Consider the following 18,502-nt stretch of genomic DNA (forward strand, 5'->3'; position numbering starts at 1 on the left):
AGGATGAAAGGCCCAGGGAAACAGAGCAGTCAATGGTAGCAGAGGGAAACCTTCCCATAGTTGGGACCCTCCTTCCAGATGGTGTTGGGGTATCCTCTCGCACTGAGGTTACCTCTCTGGGGGAGAGAACTCCAGTCACTAGGAAAAGGCAGGTGTTAGTAAGAGGAGATTGGATCATTACAAACAGATAGCTGGGGTTGTGATGACCGGGAGAACCGTATGGTGACTTGCCTGCCTGGTGCGAAGGTTGCGGATCTCTCGAGGCATGTGGATAGACTTGTGTAGTGCTGGGGAGGAGGCGGTGGTTGTGGTACATGTAGGTACCAATGACATAGGGAAGGATAGAAGAGAGGTCCTGGAGGCCAAATTTAGGCTGCTAGTTAAGAGATTGAAGTCCAGGACTTCCATAGTAGCATTCTCTGAGATGCTCCCAGTTCCACACACAGAGCCAGTTAGACAGGCAGAACTGCAGAGTCTTAATGCGTGGATGAGACGATGGTGTAGAGAGGAGGGGTTTAGATTAATTAGGAACCAGGGAAACTTGTGGGATAGGGAGAGCCTGTACAAGAAGGATGGGCTCCACCTAAACCAAAGTGGAACCAGACTGCTAGCACTAAACATTAGAAAGGTTGTAGAGCAGTTTTTAAACTAGGAGATGGGGGAAAGCCGACTGCTGCAGAGGAGCATGTGGATCAGACAGAGACTTCTCTTAGAGGAGAGTCTATTGATCGAGATTCTCTGAGTTATAGTCAGGAGCAGAGGATGGAAGAGGATAATGTAAGGGCCAGATCAGATGAGAACATTCACAAAGAATTGGACACCAGAAAAGGGCAGACAAATAAACAGTGACAAGTTTTTAAAGTGCTTGTACACAAATGCTAGAAGTCTAAATAATAAGATGGGTGAACTAGAGTGCCTCGTGTTAAAGGAGGGTATTGATACAATAGGCATCATAGAAACCTGGTGGGACACAATCATTCCAGGGTACAAAAATATATCAGAAGGACAGAACAGGTCATGCAGGGGTGGGAGTGGCACTATATGTGAAAGAAAATGTAGATTCAAGTGAAGTAAAAATCTTAAGCGAATCCACATGTTCCATAGAATTTCTATGGATAGTAATTTCATGCTCTAATAAGAATATAACATTAGGGATCTATTATCGACCACCTGACCAAGACAGTGATAATGACGATGAAATACTAAGGGAAATTAGAGAGGCTATCAAAATTAAGAACTCAATAATAGTGGGGGATTTCAATTACCCCATATTGACTGGGAACATGTCACCTCGGGACGAAATGCAGAGACAAAATTTCTCGATACTTTAAATGACTGCTTGGAGCAGCTGGTACGGGAACCCACAAGGGGAGAGACAACTCTAGATTTAGTCGAGTGGAGTGCAAAAGCTGGTCCAAGAGGGAACTATAACAGGACTGCTTGGAAATAGTGACCATAGTATAAAAACATTTAACATCCCTGTGGTGGGAAGAACATCTCAATGGCCCAATACTGTGGTCTTTAATATCAAAAAAGGGGAACTACGCAAAAATGAGGTGGTTAGTTAAACAGAAATTAAAAGGTACAGTGAGTAAAGTGAAATCCCTGCAAGCTGCATGGGCGCTTTTTAAAGACACCATAATAGAGGCCCAACTTCAATGTATACCCCAAATTAAGAAACACAGTAAAAACTAAAAAAGAGCCACCATGGCTTAATAACCATGTAAAAGAAGCAGTGAGAGATTAAGACTTCCTTTAAAAAGTGGAAGTCAAATCCTAGTGAGGCAAATAGAAAGGAGCACAAACACTGCCAAATTAAGTGTAAAAATGTAATAAGAAAAGCCAAAGAGGAGTTTGAAGAACGGCTAGCCAAAAACTCCAAAGGTAATAAAATGTTTTTTTAAGTACATCAGAAGCGGGAAGCCTGCTAAACAACCAGTGGGACCCCTGGATGATCGACAGACAAAAGGAGCGCTTAAAGACGATAAAGTCATTGAGGAGTAACTAAATGGATTCTTTGCTTCAGTCTTCACGGCTGAGGATGTTAGGGATATTCCCAAACCTGAGCCAGCTTTTGTAGGTGACAAATCTGAGGAACTGTCACAGATTGAAGTGTCACTAGAGGAAGTTTTGGAATTAATTGATAAACTCAACATTAACAAGTCACCAGGACCAGATGGCATTCACGCAAGAGTTCTGAAAGAACTCAAATGTGAAGTTGCGGAACTATTAACTAGGGTTTGTAACCTGTCCTTTAAATCAGCTTCTGTACCCAGCGACTGGAAGATAGCGAATGTAACGCCAATATTTTAAAAAGGGCTCTAGAGGTGATCCCTGCAATTACAGACTGGTAAGTCTAATGTCAGTATCGGGCAAATTAGTTGAAACAATAGTTAAGAATAAAATTGTCAGACACATAGAAAAACAAACTGTTGAGCAACAGTCAACATGGTTTCTGTAAAGGGAAATCGTGTCTTACTAATCTATTAGAGTTCTTTGAAGGAGTCAAACAAACATGTGGACAAGGGGGATCCAGTGGACATAGTGTATTTAGATTTCCAGAAAGCCTTTGACAAGGTCCCTCACCAAAGGCTCTTAAGTAAATTAAGCTGTTATGGGATAAAAGGGAAGGTCCTGTCATGGATTGAGAACTGGTTAAAAGACAGGGAACAAAGGATAAGAATGAATGGTAAATTCTCAGAATGGAGAGGGGTAACTAGTGGTGTTCCCCAAGGGTCAGTCCTCGGACCAATCCTATTCAACTTATGAATAAGTGATCTGGAGAAAGGGGTAAACAGTGAGGTGGTAAAGTTTGCAGATGGTACTAATCTGCTTTAGATAGTTAAGACCAAAGCAGACTGTGAAGAACTTCAAAAATCTCACAAAACTAAGTGATTGGGCAACAAAATGGCAAATGAAATTTAATATGGATAAATTTAAAGCAATGCACATTGGAAAAAATAACCCCAACTGTACATACTATATGATGGGGGCTAATTTAGCTACAACTAATCAGGAAAAAGATCTTGGAGTCATCGTGGACAGTTCTCTGAAGATGTCCATGCAGTGTGCAGAGGCGGTCAAAAAAGCAAACAGGATGTTAAGAATCATTAAAAAGGGGATAGAGAATAAGAAGGAGAATATATTATTGCCCTTATATAAATCCATGGTACACCCACATCTTGAATACTGCATACAGATGTGGTCTCCTCATCTCAAAAAAGATATACTGGCACTAGAAAAGGTTCAGAGAAGGGCAACTATAATGATTAGGGGTTTGGAACGGGTCCTATATGAGGAGAGATTAAAGAGGCTAGGACTCTTCAGCTTGGAAAAGAGGAGACTAAGGGGGGATATGATAGAGGTATATAAAATCATGAGTGATGTGGAGAAAGTGGATAAGGAAAAGTTATTTACTTATTCCCATAATACAAGAACTAAGGGTCCCCAAATGAAATTAATAGGCAGCAGGTTTAAAACAAATAAAAGGAAGTTTTTCTTCACACAGTGCACAGTCAACTTGTGGAACTCCTTACCTGAGGAGGTTGTGAAGGCTAGGACTATAACAGCATTTAAAAGAGAACTGGATAAATTCATGGTGGTTAAGTCCATTAATGGCTATTAGCCAGGATGGGTAAGGAATGGTGTCCCTCGCCTCTGTTTGTCAGAGGGTGGGGATGGATGGCAGGAGAGAGATCACTTGATCATTTCCTGTTAGGTCCACTCCCTCTGGGGCACCTGGCATTGGCCACTGTTGGTAGACAGGATACTGGGCTGGATGGATCTTTGGTCTGACCCAGGATGGCCGTTCTTATGTTCTTAAGCATACCTTTGAACAGAAGACTTCCTATTCTCAGAGGTGGTGAATAGATTGATCTCTGGCCATCTCCAGCTCAGAAATATGCTGTGAAAATCCTGATAAAGTTTGTAGATGACACAAATATTGGGGGAGTGACATAATTGAAAGATTGAGAGAGAGAGAGATCGAGAGAGAGAGATCGATCCTGCCATAAGCACTGCCATCCCAGGGGTCCCTACTCAGGCCCAGAGTGGTTCCATGCCCCCCCAAACAGGGGCGGCTCTAGGCATTTTGCCACCCCAAGCATGGCAGGCAGGCTGCCTTCAGCGGCTTGCCTGCGGGAGGTCCCCGGTCCCGCGGATTCAGCGGCACGCCTGCGGGAGGTCCTCCGAAGCTGCGGGACCAGCAGACCCTCCGCAGGCAGGCCACTGAAGGCAACCTGCCTGCTGCCCTCGCGGCGACCAGCAGAGCGCCCCCCGTGGCTTGCCACCGCAAGCACGCGCTTGGCGTGCTGGTGCCTGGAGCCGCCCCTGCCCCCAACCCCCACCTAAGTGCAGGCAATGGCTGGGTACTAGCTGTGAAACCTGCAGGCTAGAGGCACAACACACTTCTCTTCTAATCCTGGCTCCTCTGCCATGCTGTGCCCAGGGAGCAGCCTGCTTTTTCTCAGAGCAAACCCCCATGCAGCTCCCCCAGGAGCCAGTGATAAGGAGCACCAGCCCTTTCCCCTGGGCTCTATCACCAGTGGCAGCTGGTATATAGAGTGTGTGGGCGCACCACCCCACCAAATTAGACAAGCACACACAAGTGTGTGTCACTAGATATGAATCTCAAACACAGCGGGTCTGTAGCAAATGTACCACATGCTGCTATGTTTGCAATTCGTATTTAGCAGCAGGGCATCTGCCCCGCCGCCCCTGAGCCCGTGCACAGGCTGCGCAGTCAAGGTCATAAGAACAGCGAGACTGGGTCAGACCAAAGGTGCATCCAGCCCAGTCTCCTGTCTACCAACAGCAGCCAATGCCAAGTGCCCCAGAGGCAATGAACAGAACAGGTGATCATCAAGTGATCCAGCCCATCACCCATTCCCAGCTTCTGGTAAACAGAGGCTAGAGACACCATCCCTGCCCAACGTGGCTAATAGCCATCGATGGACTTGTCCTCCATGACTTTAGCTAGTTCTTTTTTGAACCCCGTTACAGTCTTGGCCTTCACAATATCCTCTGGCACAGAGTTCCATAGTTTGACTGTGTGAAGAAATACTTCCTTTTGTTTGTTTTAAACCTACTGCCCATTCATTTCATTTGGTGACCCCTAGTTCTTGTGTTATGGGTAGTAAACAACACTTCCTTATCTACTTTCTCTGCACCAGTCATGACTTTATAGACCTCTATCATATCCCCCTGTAAGTGGGCACAGACTCACCCGACAGCGCCTCCTTCTGGTCATCTCTGGGAATTAGCTCTTTGACCCAGGAGTGCCCTCTGTCAGCCGGTGATCCGCTACCACTGCTGGCCCCCATGTCCCTCCCTGGACTCCGGTGCCCTGTTATCTGGGGTGCTGCTCCCTGGCAGTACCCCACAGTTCTGGGTCTCCCCTCCCCAGGGGAACCCCCACCCACTATCCCCACTTCACCTCAGTCTTGGCTACTGCTCAGTCTCCATCTGGCCCCCGTTCCCTGGGGGCAGACTGCAGTACAAGCCGCTCATCACAGGCAAAGGGGTTCAGACCTGCTGCCTCTGGCTACCCGGGAGCTGCCCCTATAACCCAGTACCTAATAGGCCTTACCAGGCCTGTAGCCTGGGGCTTTCCTAGGCCGGAGCTCCCTGGCTCCCTTGGCCTTTCCCCACCCCTGCTCCACTCCAGAAAGCTGGTTAACGGCTCTACAGCCAGGCCCTTCTCTCCCCAAACACAGAGACAGACTGCTGAGCTCCTGGCTCCCAGCCTCCTCTATAGGGCCAGCTGAGACCTGATTGGGGCATGGCCCAGCTGCAGCTGCTTTCCCAATCAGCCCAGATTTACTGGTACCTGCCCCCCGTCAGGGCAGGAGCAGGTAACCACCCCGCTACACCTCTGTTAGTGGTCTCTGTTCCAAGGTGAAAAGTCCCAGTCTTATTAATCTCGCCTCATATGAATGCTGTTCCATACCCTTAATAATTTTGTTTTGCCCTATTCTGAACATTTTCCAATTCCAATATGGGGCGACCACATCTGCACGCAGTATCAAGATGTGGGCATATTATGGATTTATATAGAGGCAATATGATATTTTCTGTCTTACTATCTATCTTTCCTAATGACTCCTAACATTCTGTTTGCTTTTTTGGCTGCTGCTGCACATTGAATGGATCTTTTCAGAGAACTGTCCACAATGACTCCAAGATCTTTTTCTTGAATAGTAACAGCTAATTTAGACCCTGTTATTTTATATATTGTGGCAAATTGCCGGTACTGTTATTCTGGGTCTTGCGCTCTCTCTTCTTTGGGGAAGGTTCAGGGCACCATTGCTTGCCTCTGAACCGATATTTTTAATTACCCCACTAGTGTCCTTGAGGAGTGGAGTGGAGTGGAGAGGGAGGGAGGCACCTGGGCCCACCCTGTTCTCCAGGTCCCAACCCAGGGGCCCTGAGGTTAGTGGTGAACCACTTGTACTGGTGGTTCCTTCCCCTGGGTTACTTCCCTCTCCTGCCCTTCAGCTTGTGCAGGGGCTTCTTGCCCTCCTTCTACACAAGCCAGGTGCCCCTTACCTAGGGTTTTTTGGACTTCTCAGCCCACCACAGCACTCTTCCAAACTTTCCTTTTGTCTCTCTTCAAAACTGTTCTCTGCTTCAACTCCTTCAAACCGCTCTCTGCGCCAACCAAACCTTCCTGCTCCAACAACCCACACTGTCTGACCTGAAGCAGGGGGGTTTATATCATGTGACTCACTGCTGGTGCTCTAGTTAATCTATAGCAAATCTTCCTTCCCTTGCAGGGAATAAGGCTCCCTGCTAACACTCTCCTGCTGCCCTCTGGCCATGCTGTATCACAATATGTATAGTTGGGATTATGTTTTCCAATGTTCATTACTTTGCATTTATCAACATTGAATTTCATCTGCCATTTTGTTGCCCAGTCACCTAGTTTTCAGAGATCCTTTTGTAGCGCTTCACAGTCTGCCTGGGACTTAACTATCAAGTAGTTTTGTATCATCTGCACATTTTGCCACCTCACTGTTTACCCCTTTTTCCAGATCATTTATGAATATGTTGAACAGGATTGATCCCAGTACAGAGCCCTGGGGGGGCACCACTATTTACCTCTCTCCATTCTGAAAACTGACCATTTATTCCTACCCTTTGTTTCCTTTCTTTTAACCAGTTACTGATCCACGAGAGGACCTGCCCTCTTATCCCCGACAGCTTACTTTGCCTAAGAGTCTTTGGTGAGGGATCTTATCAAAGGCTTTCTGAAAATGTCTGGCAGTACGTGAAGCAGTGGAGGTTTCCTAAGGGGTTTGGGATGCTGGATTCAACCCACAAGCCATAGGCTGTGGTGGCTGTAGAGTGTTGCATCTAACTGCCCCTTGTAGAACCTGCTGGCGAACTAGGGACCTTTTAGAGCACAGCAGCAGGGACTGCACATGGCAGTAAGGGACCAGCAGGGTCTATATGTGGCTGTTAGAGAACTAGGGACCTTTTAGAGCAGCGTTTCTCAAACTGGGGCTTGTAAGACTATTGTTTGGGGGGCAGGGGTCATGAGAGCAGTGGCTGCTGGCTGGGTGCCCAGCTCTAAAGGCAGTGCCACCACCAGCAGCATCATAGAAGTAAGGTTTGGGGGAGGAGGTCATCACAGCCTAAAATATTTCCATGGGGGTCCCAGCAAAAAAAGCGTGAGAACCCCTGTTTTAGAGCTTGCCAGCAGAGTCCACATGCAGCAGTTAGAGAGCTAGAGACCTTTTAGAGTGCACAAGCAGGGTCTGTGTGCGGCAGTTAGAGCACAGCACTTTAGCGGGTGCTATAGCTTACATCTCCAGGCACTGGCGCAGACTCCAGTACCTGGGTAGGTCCAAGGGCAGAATGGGGGGGGTTTGGCCATAATGGGAGTGGAGGTGGGAGAGGTCTTGGCCCATCCCAGCCTATGAGAGGAGAGGGGAGGGCAGCTGGGAGCCTTTCCCCGTCCCACTGGAGATGCCCACACCTTTCACCCAGTGCTGCGAGGTGCTCCGCAGTGGGTAGGTATGGAGGAAGCTGGGACGCTGTAGCCAGGCAGGGGAGTACAGGGGCTGAAGCTGCTGGAAGCCGAGGGCAGAGCTGAAGTGATGTCAGAACTCTGGTAGAAGGACAGGGGGACAATAGAGCACCTCGGAGGGAGCAGGGCTGGGACAGGCTGTGCAGGGAGTCACCCCCTGCTCCCTTACTGCCCCATCTTCCTCCCAGCTCCTCCCCACTCCTCACCCCACTTGCCCCAGTTTATCCGTCCCCCTCTCTCCAGGCGCAGCTGCTCAGCTGGGGAAGGACAGAACCATGTTCCCAGGCTCAACGGGGCGATGGCATGATCAAGCCCATCTGAGCTGGAAATAGCGTCCCCCCAGCGGAGTGCCAGCCATGAGCCCAGTCCCAGGGCAATCCCAGGAGAGCCTGGCCAACCCCCACTCCCATTGCCATGAGCGCAGCAGTGTCCTCCTGTGCTGGGCACAGACAGGCCATTCACACCTCTGAGCCAGGCCCCAGGTCCCTTCTGTTGCCTGGACACCAGACCACACGGCCCTGACCCAGCCGCAAGTGCCCCTGTTAGATAGGGCGGGGGAGGAGGGGCTGCCACTCCCCTGGGTTTCATGCAGGAGGTGGGCTCCCAGGCGGAGCTCTTAACTGCACAGTATTAGTGTGGAATGTGAGTTGTGCAGAGAGGTGCTTCTCCCAGCTTGTGTCCCTGGAGCAGGGAGTCACAGAGGCAGGGTGATTAAGATCAGAAAAGGCTGGTAAATTAATGAAGGATCTGGAAGTCATCAGATGAACCTGTAAAACAGGAATCCCTCTGTGGGTGGAGGTGGTGGTGATGGTGGTGGGAGGTGGTGTTGAAGAGAGAACGCAGGGGACTCAGAAGAAATACCCCCAAGCCCTCTGAGCCAGGTTTACATTCAGAAAAGAGGAAGATGTGAGGGCCATAAGTGAAAAGAAGGGGCCAAAACCCAGGGAAGGGATGTTAGTGGTACAGAGAAGTTCCCACTCTACCTGTGGTACTTATGCGGCCCCATCACCATAGTATCTGAGTAAGGTAAGGAGGGATTTTTATGCTACCGGTAGCTGTATATTTATGACAGGGCATAATGTAGCTAAGCCCCCGTGGGGTTCCTGTGAGGGCATGACACCATGGTGGGTGCTCCAGTGCTTGGCCTAGGCCCAATTCCCAGCCTGTGGGGCACCAGCCGCCTCCAGGGGAGATGCTTCCCTGCTCCCCTCCCCGCAGCTGCTCTGCTGCCTCCTCTGTGGGCGGAGGCCGAGCCCACCTGGGCAGGACCCGGCTGCCATTTGAATCTGTCTCCAGGGTTATGGCAGCCAGGTTACCATCAGGCAACATGCCAGCAGAAACTAGGGGCCTGCAGCAGGCACGGCCTGCGTTCAGTACCTTCCGTTCCAGCCCTTTGCCTTGACCGGCTCCAGCCCCTTCTCTGGGCCTCTCGCTTTCTCCTTTACATGGAGGCTCAGCTTCCTTGCCCAGCCATGTGGCCCCTCTGCCCGACAGAGACAGATTGCTGTGACCCAATGCCAATGTGCCTCTTCTGGGGAACTTTAGCAGCTCCTTATAACTATTCTAAGTTAAGAAAGCCTGAGTTACACTGGAGTTAAGGTTGAGAGTATGTATCATTAATGTAAGGGTCGAAAATAGTGCAGGGGTGCTGAGGTTATCCAAAACCAAGAATACAAACAAAGGAAACTGAGCGTTAAGGTGTTTCACAGAAGAAATCCGCACATGGTAAAGTAAGAATTTGGTGAACAATTAAGGCACCGAACAACTTTAACTCTGCCCTGTTGATATAACTCTGCCATGTTGATGATAATGATTAAGGCATTTTAGAAGATCAGGTGAATTTGATTTTTAAAGACTCATTAGGGGGGTTTCATCCTTTTCTTCTCCTTGGTGCAAGGCAGGGCCAAGCTAGGGAGTGAGGCACAGGGGGAGACACCAATGTATAGCTGGAGGTGGGAAGTCAGAGAAGAACCCTTGTAATCATGCAGGGCAGGAGTAGCAGCAAAACTCTGGATGCTTGTGCCATCCTCCAGGTGGACAGAGCCACACATGGGCACATAGCTGAGTCAACTGCCATAACTGCCAACCCCAAAGGTTCACATATCATGAATCAGGTCCCCCAAAATCATGAGATTGGCTAGAAAATCATGGGATATTTTGCTACCATATTTCAGGCTTTGTTTATTTGTGTTTGGTTTCGGAGCCTTTAATGGTGATGTTTTCAAGCTTTTCTCTGCAACATGGAGACTAGAAGCTCTTCAAAAAGCAAGCTGAGATTCTCACATCATTACAGCATTTCAGGAGGTGTGGCTTTAAGAAAGACACCAAATATTGGGAAATGTGCACTATAATTGCAGGAATTGGCAGTACTGCACTTTCTCATCTCTAGAGATGCTCTCACAGTCCTGGCCAGGGTACTGTTTGGTGTCTTGGTGAAGGAGCTTATTCCTGTTGTAGGAGAGCAGCTACTGATCCTCCCCCTGCTCCGAGCAGTATTAATCCTAGCTGGCCTGCTATGCTCTTGCTGCACAGAGCCTGATCTGAGCTCGAAGTCCTGTTGCAGTGTTATAGTTTGCTCTGAAATGGAGCCCTGGTTCGGCAGTGCTTCCCCAGTGACTGTGAGCTGTGTGGTGCGCCTGGAGCTCTGTGCCCTGTGCTCACCTGTGCAAGGGGAAAGCCTGAGACTCCTCTCCCTCAGGTTCCCCTGACGTTGCCTTGCCAAAGGAAGCAGAGTTCCATGTGCTGGGTGAGACCTGCGCCCCCAGATGTGAGCCCGGCACTGCAGCTCTTCAGCTGCTGGGGGCATAGAGTCAGCCTCTTGGGCTCTCTGGGAGTTCGGTTCATGTCCAGGCCAAGGAGTTGGTGGAGAGGAGCAGGCAGTGTGAAGGAAGCCCCTGGAGTTGATGGGGCTGGTTCAGGCACTCAGAACCTGCGGCCCTGCACCGCTCTGTGTGGGGTGGTAAGTGAGCCTGGTTAGGGGCCTTTGCCCCTGAGCTGAATGCTGGTACATGGTGCCTAGTGTCCCATCCCCCTGGCGAGAGCCGTTGGTGACTTGAGGGGAGGGCTGTGCTGTATAATAGTCTCTGGGCACTCTGCTCTTTCTTCCCTAGCTCTGACTTCCTGCGCACAGAATACCTGGATGAGCCTGTTGGAGCTTTAAGTGGCTGGGAGACCACATCAGCATCCTGATTTGCTTGGGAGCCACCCAGAGAAGAGTGGGAGAGCAGAGAGGACACGTTGCTGTGCTAGTGTCAGGGTAAGTGTTTGTGGATGTGAGTTTGAGATGGCTGCCAGTTGTGCTGGCTCTTGCTGGTGAGTGTAGTAGGAGGAGAGCCTGAGTCATAATCCTTTGTATCAGAGGCCTGGTGTGACGTTGCACTCTATAATGTTTTATGGAAATATGCTTATGAGTGTGAATATGCTTTATACAAAAGGTCTCTTGTGAGGTATCATTACCAGGGCCGCCCGGAGGATTCAGAGGGCCTGGGGCAAAGCAATTTCGGGGGCCCCTTCCATAAAAAAAAAGTTGCAATACTATAGAATACTATATTCTCGTGGGGGCCCCTGCAGGGCCCGGGGCCTGGGGCAAATTTCCCCACTTGCCCCTCCCCCCACCACAGGCAGCCCTGATCATTACAAAGCTTATAATCTACTGAGTTTGGTCATCCTATGTGTATGAATGTATCATCCTTGTATCTGAAGCTAGAAATATGAAGTATGACCCTGAGGTCCTATTGTAATTATGCAAAGTGTTGGCCATTAATGGTGGTTTAGAATCTCGATAGTGCCCATTGACTAGGACAAATGGTTGTAAATGGTTTATTTAGCTGCAAGCTTTCCTCTATACGTGTCTGCCAGCCCAAGGGCAATGAAGAATGAAGTCTTACCGTGACATGTGACATGATACTGGGCTCCATCTCAAGCCTGGTGCTTTTCTATTTAGAAGGAGGGGTAGGGACCCAGAGAGACACAGGATTTCTGCCTTGTGCCAAAGCTATAAAAGGGGGTGGAGCAGGACAAAGGGAGGCCCAGTCATGAAAAAGCCCCTGCTTTTCACCTAAGATGCCTGGTGGAACTAACAAGGACTTTACCAGGGGAAAGGATTGGGCCCAGACTAGGAAGGAGTCTAGTCTGTGAAAGAAGCTTAATGGAACATCTCTGAGGGTGAGATTTACCTGTATTCAGTTTCTTAATGTATTAGGCTTAGACTTGTGTGTTTTGTTATATTTTGCTTGGTAACTTACTTTGTTCGGTCTGTTATTACTTGGAACCACTTAAATTCTACTTTTTATACCATTGTTTATTGATAAACCCAGAGTAAGTGATTAATACCTGGGGGGAGCAAACAGCTGTTCATATCTCTCTATCACTGTTATAGAGGGTGGACAATTTATAAGTTTACCCTGTATAAGCTCTAGGAGTTGGAGCATCCTCAGCAATAGCTTTGAGCTATTATTCAAATCTCAGGCTTTATGATAAAAGTGTTCCATATAAGCTTTTGTGATCAAGATGCAAAAGAGCTAATGAAAGCACACCCTGAGATTGGCTGCTACCAGCCACCCAATGAGATTGCTGCTGCATTTTTGAAAAGGGCAAAGTAACAAGAGGCAGGTGGAGGGTGGGAACCAAAAAATCCTGTTCCATTTAGTGTCCACCTGAGAATCAGTCCAGGTCTACCCTGAGCCCAATGCACACTGGGACAGGACTTTTGGGGCATTGTTAGCGCTGAGTAGGTTGGCCTGAGGATGTGATCTGTATCTTGCTGGTGAGTTTCAGTCTATTAGATGCTGTTTGATAGGTTTTGCTCAACAGGAGCACTTATCTCCACTTGAACTCAGAGTGGAGTGGGGATCAGCAGGATCATAGAATCATAGAATATCAGAGTTGGAAGGGAGGTCATGTAGTCCAACCGCCTGCTCAAAGCAGGACCAATCCCCAACTAAATCATCCCAGCCAGGGCTTTGCCTAGCCTGACCTTAAAAACCTCTAAGGAAGGAGATTCCACCACCTCCCTAGGTAACCCATTCCAGTGCTTCACCACTCTCTGAGTGAAAAAGTTTTTCCTAATATCCAACCTAAACCTCCCCGCTGCGACTTGAGACCATTACTCCTTGTTGTCATCTGCTACCACTGAGAACAGTCTAGATCCATCCTCTTTGGAACCCCCTTTCGGGTATTTGAAAGCAGCTATCAAATCCCCCCTCATTCTTCTCTTCTGCAGGCTAAACAATCCCAGTTCCCTCAGCCTCTCCTCATAAGCCATGTGCTCCAGCCCCTTAATCATTTTTGTTGCCCTCCACTGGACTCTTTCCAATTTTTCCACATCCTTCTTGTGGTGTGGAGCCCAAAACAGAACACAATACTCCAGATGAGGCCTCACCAATGTCGAATAGAGGGGAATGACCATGTCCCTTGATCTTCTGGCAATGCCCCTACTTATACCACCCCAAATGCTGTTAGCCTTCCTGGCAACAAGGAAACATTAGGAAACATTGCTTTGCAAACAGGGGCTGCTAACAGGGAGTTTCGCAACGGAGTTCTCCAGGTGAAGGAGGAGCAAATACAGCACCCTTGGGGTAAGTGACTGTCTCTAGTCTGTGCGTGTTTGTGTTTGGGGGTTACTTGCTGTTTGTGTTTGTCAGTCTGTTTGGTTGTTTGAAGGACCGTGTGCTGTGGCTGGCAGTTTGAAGCTGTGAGCTTCAAAGGAAGGTCTGAAAGCTAGAAGCCTCTGGTAGTTGGCTGAGCCTTCATGAGTGGGTGGGGCATTCACACAGGCCAGGGCTTTATAAAGTAGTGCACAAGCGACCAGGGAGCTTTGTGACCAGGGGCTGCTAACAGGGAGTTTCGCAAAGGAGTTTGGAAGGGGAGTGGGAAGGGAGCGGGGATCCCTTGATGGTCCTATCTGTTTCCCTTTAGTCCCCTTAAAACCTGTAAACCAAATGACTTTAAAAACTTTGTGCTTTAAATAACCCTTTCATTAACTAGGAGACAATGCAGGCAGAAACCCAGCTGCAGAGTGGGGGCTATCCAATTTATTGCGCTGAGTGCAGCATGTATGATTACCTGCCCTGTGGATGGGCTAGAAGTCTAAATAAGATGGGTGAACTAGAGTGCCTTGTGATAAAGGAGGATATAGATATAACAGGCATCACAGAAACCTGCTGGACAGAGCAATCAATGGGACACAATCATTCCAGGGTACAAAATATATCAGAAGGACAGAACAGGTCATGCAGGGGGAGAGTGGCACTATATGTGCAAGAAAATGTAGAATCAAATGAAGTAAAAATCTTAAGTGAATCCACATGTTCCATAGAATCTCTATGGATAGAAATTTCATGCTCTAATAAGAATAACACATTAGGAATCTATTATTGACCACCTGACCAGGACAGTGATAGTGATGATGAAATACTAAGGGAAATTAGAGAGGTTATCAGAATTAAGAACTCAATAATAGTGGGGGATTTCAATTATCCCTATATTGACTGGGAACATTTCACTTCATGACGAAATGCACAGAGAAAATCTCTCGATACTTTAAATGACTTCATGGAGCAGCTGATACAGGAACCCACAAGGGGAGAGGCAACTCTAGATTTAGTCCTGAGTGGAGCGCAGGAGCTGGTCCAAGAGGTAACTATAGCAGGACCGCTTGGAAATAGTGACCAATAATACAATAGCATTCAACATCCCTGTGGTGGGACGAACATCTCAACAGACCAACACTATGGCATTTAATTTCAAAAGGGGGAACTATGCAAAAATGAGGGGGTTAGTTAAACAGAACTTAAAAAGTACAGTGACTAAAGTGAAATCCCTGCAAGCTGCATGGGCGCTTTTTAAAGACACCATAATAAAGGCCCAACTTAAATGTATACCCCAAATTAAGAAACACAGTAAAAGAACTAAAAAAGAACCACTGTAGCTTAACAACCATGTAAAAGAAGCAGTGAGAGATAAAAAGACTTCCTTTAAAAAGTGGAAGTGAAATCCTATTGAGGCAAATAGAGAGGAGAATAAACACTGCCAAATTAAGTGCAAGAATGTAATAAGGAAAACCAAAGAGGAGTTTGAAGAACGGCTAGCCAAAAACTCCAACGGTAATAACAAAATGTTTTTTAAGTACATCAGAAGCAGGAAGCCTGCTAAACAACCAGTGGGGCCCCTTGAGGATCGAGATGCAAAGGAGTGCTTAAAGATGATAAAGTCACTGCAGAGAAACTAAATGGATTCTTTGCTTCAGTCTTCACGGCTGAGGATGTTAGGGAGATTCCCAAACCTGAGCCGGCTTTTGTAGGTGACAAATCTGAGGAACTGTCACAGATTGAAGTGTCACTAGAGGAAGTTTTGGAATTAATTGATTAAACTCAACATTAACAAGTCACCGGGACCAGATGGCATTCTCTCAAGAGTTCTGAAAGAACTCAAATGTGAAGTTGCGGAACTATTAACTAATCCTTTAAATCAGCTTTGGTACCCAATGACTGGAAGTTAGCTAATGTAACACCATTATTTAAAAAGGGCTCTAGAGGTGATCCTGGCAATTACAGACCGGTAAGTCTAACGTCGGTACTGGGCAAATTAGTTGAAACTATAGTTAAAAATAAAATTGTGAGACACATAGAAAAACAAACTGTTGAGCAACAGTCAACATGGTTTCTGTAAAGGGAAATTGTGTCTTACTAATCTATTAGAGTTCTTTGAAGGGGTCAACAAACATGTGGACAAGGGGGATCCAGTGGACATTGTATAATTAGATTTCCAGAAAGCCTTTGACAAGGTCCCTAACCAAAGGCTCTTAAGTAAATTAAGCTGTCATGGGATAAAAGCAGGGGCGGCTCTACCTTTTTGGCCGCCCCAAGCAGTCATGCGCGGGAGGCGCCCCGGAGCCGCGGGAGCAGCGGACCTCCCGCGGGCATGACTGCGGAGGGTCCGCTGGTCGCGCGGCTCGGCTGGACCTCCCGCAGCTGCGGACGGTTCGCAGGTCCGGCGGCTCTGCTTGAGCTGCCGCAGGCATGCCTGAGGGAGGTCCAGCCGAGGCGGGGGACCAGCAAACCGCCCGCAGTCATGCCTGCGGCAGGTCCACTGGAGCCGCGGGACGAGCGCCCCCTCCGCAGTCATGCCTGCGGCAGGTCAGGTCATCCCGGGGCTCCGGTGGACCTCCCGCAGGCATGACTGCGGCAGGTCCGCCGGCCCAGCCTGCCGCCCCCCCGGGGAAGGGCCGCCCCACGCGCGTGCTTGCCGCGCTGGGGTCTGGAGCCGGCCCTGGATAAAAGGGAAGGTCCTTTCATGGATTGAGAACTGGTTAAAAGACAGGGAACAAAGGGTAGGAAGAAATGGCAAATTCTCAGAATGGAGAGGGGTAACTAGTGGTGTTTCCCAAGGGTCAGACCTCAGACCAATCCTATTCAACTTATTTATAAATGATCTGGAGAAAGGGGTAAACAGCGAGGTGGCAAAGTTTGCAGATGATACTAAATTGCTCAAGATAGTTAAGACCAAAGCAGACTGTGAAGAACTTCAAAAAGATCTCACAAAACTAAGTGACTGGGCAACAAAATGGCAAATGAAATTTAATGTGGATAAATGTAAAGTAATGCACATTGGAAAAAATAACCCCAACTATACATACAACATGATGGGGGCTAATTTAGCTACAACAAGTCAGGAAAAAGATCTTGGAGTCATCGTGGATATTTCTCTGAAGACATCCACGCAGTGTGCAGAGGTGGTCAAAAAAGCAAACAGGATGTTAAGAATCATTAAAAAGGGGATAGAGAATAAGACTGAGAATATATTATTGCCCTTATATAAATCAATAGTATGCCCACATCTCGAATACTGCGTACAGATGTGGTCTCCTCATCTCAAAAAAGATATACTGGCACTAGAAAAGGTTCAGAGAAGGGCAACTAAAATGATTAGGGGTTTGGAACGGGTCCCATATGAGGAGAGATTAAAGAGGCTAGGATTCTTCAGCTTGGAAAAGAGAAGACTAAGGGGGAATATGATAGAGCTATATAAAATCATGACTGATGTGGAGAAAGTGGATAAGGAAAAGTTATTTACTTATTCCCATAATACAAGAACTAGGGGTCACCAAATGAAATTAATGGGCAGCAGGTTTAAAACAAATACAAGGAAGTTCTTCACACAGTGCACAGTCAACTTGTGGAACTCCTTACCTGAGGAGGTTGTGAAGGCTAGGACTATAACAGCGTTTAAAAGAGAACTGGATAAATTCATGGTGGTTAGTCCATAAATGGCTATTAGCCAGGATGGGTAAGGAATGGTGTCCCTCGCCTCTGTTTGTCAGAGGATGGAGATGGATGGCAGGAGAGAGATCACCTGATCATTACCTGTTAGGTTCACTCCCTCTGGGGCACCTGGCATTGGCCACTGTTGGTAGACAGGATACTGGGCTGGATGGACCTTTGGTACGGCCGTTCTTATGACTCATATCCAGCTTCTCGTCCAGTGTAACCCCTAGGTTCTTTTCTGCAGAACTGCTGCCTAGCCATTCGGTCCCCAGCCTGTAGCAGTGCATGGGATTCTTCCGTCCTAAGTGCAGGACTCTGCACTTGTCCTTGTTGAACCTCATTAGATTTCTTTTGGGCCAATCCTCTAATTTGTCTAGGTACCTCTGTATGCTATCCCTATCCTCTAGCGTATCTACGACTCCTCCCAGTTTAGTGTCAGCTCCTCTCAGTTTAGGATGGCTGAAATGGGAATCCTCTCACCACATGCCCCAACGGCCATAGAAGAAACTTGACCATGAGCTTGCACACATTTCCTGCTCGAGCCAGCAAACAAAAGTGATTGGCTAGAACTCCCAGATCCTTGCTAGAAGAGCAACCCATGCAGCTCTCCATGGTTTGCAGTGAGTCATCCCAGCACTGATGCAGTGGGACTGGGATCTCTGGTTTCTCAGCAAAATACAGACTTGACAAACATTCTCTCTGCCTAATTGTTTGTGACATGTCTGCGGTTCATTGTGCAGAGCGGGGCCATCACACAGAAACACTCACATGGTCTGGCACGCATGTGTCATCCACAATGACGGGCCTGCAATTCATGTTTTCCACCCCTGGGCCCAAGGTTAGGAGTGGCCCTAGCTGTTTTGCCAGCCAGGGCAGAAAATGTTTCCAAAGTTTTTGGCCCCACCTACTCCCGAGAAACCAAGCGAGCACGTAAGCGCGTGCACACACACACACACACACACACACACACACACACACACACACACACACAAAGCCAGCCAGTTGGAGGGGAGCCAAAAAAAAAAGGCAGTTTTGTGCCCCCTGGAAGTTAGTACCGAGGGCAACTGCCCTACTTGCCCACCTCTAGAACCAGCTGTGCCCACTGAGGTACCTGAATGTTCAGTCTCTAGATGGCTCAGTAACAGCATAGCAGTGTTGAATGGATCTCCCACCTGCATCAGGGAGCAGCAGAGGAGAAAGGCTCCAGAAA

Source organism: Mauremys mutica, chromosome 14 (genome assembly GCF_020497125.1).
Source record: "Mauremys mutica isolate MM-2020 ecotype Southern chromosome 14, ASM2049712v1, whole genome shotgun sequence".
Lineage (NCBI taxonomy): Eukaryota > Metazoa > Chordata > Testudines > Geoemydidae > Mauremys > Mauremys mutica.